The following is a 5632-nucleotide window of genomic DNA, read 5'->3' on the forward strand; positions in this document are numbered from 1 at the left end:
CGGAGGAGATGTGACGGTCCGGTCAGGCGTCCGGGGTGTGCCGGTCCGGCCACGCGCCTGAGGTGTGACGGTACGGCCACGCGGCTGAGGAGATGTGACGGTCCGACCACGCGTCTGAAGCGGTGTGACGGTCCGGCCATGCGTTTGAAGTGTGACGGTCCGGTTACGCGGCTGAGGAGGTGTGGCGGTCCGGCCACGCGTTTGAAGTGTGACGGTCCGGTCACGTGGCTGAGGAGGTGTGACGGTCCGGCCACGCGTCTGAGGAGTGACGGTCCAGTCACGCGGCTGAGGAGGTGTGACGGTCCGGCCACGCGGCTGAAACGGTGTGACGGTCCGGTCACGCGTTCTGCGCGTCCTGTGGCTGCGATGAATCTCGTCTACACGTCCGATGGGCCCGGCTGACTGCGAGTGCGCCCGCCGGCTCGGCCAGAGTACGTCCCCACGTCCACAGCCGTGCCCGTCGACCGCGTGGACGTTTGACATCCGTGTTTCCCGCACGCCGGACAGCGGGAGGTCGGAGCCAGCGGCCGTACGTCCGTCACGCCCGCACAGCCCCGTTGACAGGATGCCGGATGTCCGCACCGGCCGCCGATCCCATGGGGTCATCCGGGCAGATATCCGGGCGTATCAGCGCACGTCGATCCCCCCCCCCCCCCCCCCCCCACCTCTTACAGTGGAGGACGTCACTGGTGTCCCACTGCGACTTTCTGCGCCTGGAGTGTGCTGTCAGATCACGGTGTCAGCACAGCAGGCCGTGCCGCAAGGCACGGGCGCTCGTTTCGCACGAGCAATAATGTAGCTTACCAACCGTGCGCTTGCGTGTCCTGTGGTGTAGTCTCTTGCGAGCATGTGCTGTTCTCGGAGATGGTTTCGGTACCTTTATTTATGGAAGGCTGCATTTCAATGCGTTGGATAAGACTGCGCTTTGTAACTATGGTGTGTCATTGACAGTTCTTGCGAGACTGCCTGAGACCGTTGATTCGGCTTTCGTTCTTCGACTATCTGCTGAGCTCCACGGAGCAGAACGGTGGGATCTTTGAGTATATTGATCGGTGACATTAGACGTCGCTGAACATCATTTTGATCGTATTCAAGAGTTTAGGTTCATATGTTCAGGGTATCGTGGTCTTCCAGAGTTGTGTCGGCATTTGCCAATTTTGTTTTCGTTTGCTCAAATCAGACGCAATGGCATCATCATGCCGAACACACTGTGTGAGTGCGTATGTATTGTCATGCTTTTAGATCACTTGCTAATGCCTGTTATATTATTCACCTGTGGTACAGTGTCTTTCGCGCTGATGCCGAGTTTCAGGGAAGACGGCGCGATTATCAGCATCCTTGCTGCTATCCTCGTGTTCGGGCTCCGGGAGTCATGGGTCTTGAGCTCGAATCCAACGGTACGATGTTTTTCCTTCTCTGGTATCAGCTGACTAGTTTTGTGACACCGACTAGCTGAAGGATCAGGTTCCTCAGGGGACGCCTCAGGGGTACAAGTGAGCAAAACAGCATGCCCCGATACCAAAAGTCACAACGAGCAACATGTAAGGCACGCACAGTCTCCATGAGGAAGACGGATGTTCTACGCTGTCACCGGACTCTGCATTAAAGCGCCAGCCAACGCGTGATCAAAACGCAGAGTTTGGCGTTGGGTCAGACGCACCGCTCATATGAGGCGCGCAAGATCCTGAACTGCAAGTTGGCGCGGGGAGGCACGTGGGACCTGGGAGGAGGACCTTAAAGTGAACTTGTGCCTGGCTTCGGGCGGCGCTGGGTGCCGTGCACGTACTTGAACTCTTGGTTGGCTGACGTTTGAGACAGTAACGGACGTAAGTCGTTGTAATCGTGCCCATTTGATTATTTTAACGCTTCGGTCTTATTCCACACACGATGCTGCTATGCTGAGGCTTATCCCACGGTGATAAGGTGTGAAACTATACGTGCAGGGGGTGAGTAGGGCTTCATTCAGCCACTGCAGGTATGCGCACCGAATCAAGTGACACTATTCCACAAGCTACAAAATTGCGCATTAGCTAAAATATCCAAAGAGACAAAAAAGTTATATATATATATATATATATATATATATATATATATATATATATATATATGAATAAACGCCTTCACATATACTCCACGTTTTCGGGCCTCCTTATAGGTCTTATATATGGTCTTATGGGCCTGTATAGGAGATTGTATTGCTGTGTACACCTACAGCAAAAATATGAATTTTGATTACAACGGGAGGCCAGAAACGACGTTTCGTTTCACTCACAGACACTGAGCAGGTACAAGTTGGTCATTAACGTTTCATGCAAGGCAGCCTGGTCCTCTAAAATAATCAATGTGTTAACATTTTCGCCTGCCAGGCGGGATGCGTGCGGGAAAATAAACACTCTTTGAAGCTGTTTGTGGTGTTGGTAGACCAGTTATTAAATTCAGAAATGAACGTGCGAGGCTTGAACGTGCAAGAGGACCAGTCTTGCACTATAGTGGTAATCACAATTTGAGTAAACTGATGCCGAATATGGCTGAGTCCAATCGGAAGCCCGGAGCATTTGTTCTTAATGTGTGTTACTTGGACGTCTTACGAGTGGAACAAGTTGAAAATTACGCCCGCTTTCACACCGCAGCTCCGAAGCATATATATATATATATATATATATATATATATAATGCATGTTTGAGGCTTACGTGTGCGTCCACAAAACCAGATATGGATGCCGAGCAGTTTGCATCAGCTCACCCTACACGCACCCGTTTTGTGAAGCAGGTGTGCTGTTGCACCTCCCTCTTCCATACTGAAATGTGAAATATGCGTATAATTTATCATGGTATGCTTCGATAACATGTTGGGTATTTATGCATGCATTTACAAGCATGAAGCGACAACAATACATATGCTTATCGGAACCCGTTTACATGCACGTTGTGGGCACACCAAAATCTAATGGACAAAAAATACATTTCAGTCACTGCAAACCAAAAATGAATTCTCCTCCACAACCATTTAAGAAAACAAGCTTTCGCCAAATATGCTGAAGCAGATGCCCTCTTTTCAGGATGGCTTTTCACTGCTTTCAATGATCACGTATTGTAAGCCTGCTGTACCCCTGGTGGTACTGATCCAAGCTGTTGTGGCTCTGAACGGAAAGCGATTCTCACCCGCTTCAATTCGGTGTGACGAACGAAACGCCAGGCAGGCCAATGTCATGCGCAACACAGGTTGGTTGTAACAGCATTGCTAGTTGAGCTGGCTCGTCAGTGGCCATGAGATTTAACTGTACGCACATTCGGTCCTCAATGAGATCACATCTCGTTACAACTACGTGGTCTCCCGTTACAAGCACTTGGTCTCCTGTTACAAGCATTTTGTCTTCTGTTACAAGTACTTTGTCGTCTGTTATAAGTACTTGATCTCCCGTTACAGGTACTTTGTCTTCTGTTACAAGCACTTGGTCTCCTGTTACAAGTCTTTTGTCTTCTGTTATAAGTACTTCGTCTTCTGTTACAAGTGCTTGGTCTCCTGTTACAAGCACGTGGTCTCCTGTTACAAGCACTTTGTCTTCTGTTACAAGTACTTTGTCTTCTACTACAAGTACTTGGTCTCCTGTTACAATTATTTGACAGCCATCCGCGCACTGTATAAGCTGTGCGGCACCAGCGGGACAACATCGTTTATTTTTTATGTACTGGTCAAAACGGAATCCATAGACCAACTCCGATACACGTTGAAGGCAGGGGTGGGCAGGCGCCGCTGCTCGAGTTGTAAGCTTTGGTATATAGCGAACGCCGCCGAAGGTCACCGAATAGTCATGGGCCTACGCACGTCGTGGAATCTCGATGCATCCATCAGCAAGTAGTGAAGGCTGCGGCCAAATGCCTTTTAACATTGAATTAGCCACATCAGCAATATCTGGTCAACATCCATGGCTCGAATATGCTACCTGAAATACTTAAGATTATCGTCTCAGTTGAATGACTCCTCAGAGCCCCTGAGCCCCTGCAGGCCACATATTTACTGTCAACGAATTCGTCGGTTGGCCTCACAGCTTTGAGCTTTTGAAACCGGAACCTGAAAAGCCACTTCGTGGATGGTTTTCGAGCCAAATACAACTGAAATGAGTAAATGAGGCTAGAAGCATTGTCGGCGATGATTCCTTGCCACAGAGGACGGTACGGATAACACGGTGCTCGCTTCCGGGTCCTGCCGTCGCCACGCGTCATTCGATGTCTTCGCGGCGGTCGCGTCGGCTGGCTGCACTCTCTCGACGACCCCGTTACCGTTACATCGCGTTGGTGTGACGAAGGGCACACTGCTGTGTCATGAGCTCCTCAATCGCGTCGACAGAGAGAGAGAGAGAGAGGGGGGGGGGGGGGTTGTTGGGCTGTGTATCGGCACTTCCCGCTTTGGGGGCGAGCTTATCAAGCAGTGGTTTCGGCGATTGTCAGGAACACGTTCCACTGTTCATCTGGCGAAAAGGCGTCAGGGCAGAGCTCCAGTCGGCGGCTGCCAGATCTTGCGGAGACTTATCTGTGTTCTCTCGCCAATATACGTTATTTCTTTTTTATTTCTCTTGCTGCTGTTCTGCTGCGTTTTACGTGCAATGTAGAAGTGGCTGGATGATGGTCACTGCAGTGGCTGGACACGATGTCCGTGTGTTGGATCTGATTCGGAGAGTTGGTGATTATCACGTCCAGCGATGGCTCGCAGCTACTGGGTAGCGCTGAAAAAAGGCTGCGGGTGCGAAAAATGTTCCAACACATGATGGAGTCGACACGTGCGATGCTTGGCTATCTCCGTGGAACAGCGTTCAGGTTAGATCACCCATGATCAGCGTCGACCGCACGCACTGTACATTGTGCATTGTACAATGTATGTACAAGGCAGAAGTTCCATTTTCGGTAGCCCTGCGGGACGGTGTTGACCACGCACTTGTTGGCAATATGTACCCCGTAATACGTAAGCATGCAAAGATTTATACCGATGTTTTGGATTTAAACGTCAGACAGCTTCTCCGACGACTCAGAGACCAGGCTCTGGCTGGCGGAGTGTTTGTCCTGAAACGAGGCGACCACTTCCCTATTGCCCTCATTGCCCGGGTGGGAGCCAGTAGAGCAGAACCCTACCAAATGAGGTGTGTACCTAAGACCTCTCGCCAAGATTGGCGTGTGCATTAACCGGCTGTGCTACCATGGTGGCGCGGTAGGTCATTAAGTCAATCATAAGTCCTAGGATATACGCTGTAAATGTGGTTGCTTGGTGTGCATATTCACTGTCTTATCATATGTGTTGTGGTGTTTTGGAATATTGGCAAATGTTTGAGTAGTCTAAGTTTGTCTTTCTCTTTAGAATGCTTTTAAGATTTCCTTGCTAGAAACATAGCGCTGTGTTAGATCAAATTGTAGTTTCGTAGGCCTCTATTTATGTACTTCGCCATCACATTTGTATCCAATGCGCAGTGTGACGGTCCATTGCAGCTTGCAATTCGTTCTCAATCAAGTCGAAATCCTTGACAACTGTGGTGCCGCCACCTCGTTGGCGCATGTTGCCAACCACCTTACACCAGTTTTGGTCCACTTGCCTCTTGAACCAGATGTTTTTCACTTTGGCTGCGCTGTGGGCTGGATACTT

This window comes from Pollicipes pollicipes, unplaced genomic scaffold (assembly GCF_011947565.3).
Source record: "Pollicipes pollicipes isolate AB1234 unplaced genomic scaffold, Ppol_2.1 Scaffold_4002;HRSCAF=4701_pilon_pilon_pilon, whole genome shotgun sequence".
Taxonomy (NCBI): Eukaryota; Metazoa; Arthropoda; class Thecostraca; order Pollicipedomorpha; family Pollicipedidae; genus Pollicipes; species Pollicipes pollicipes.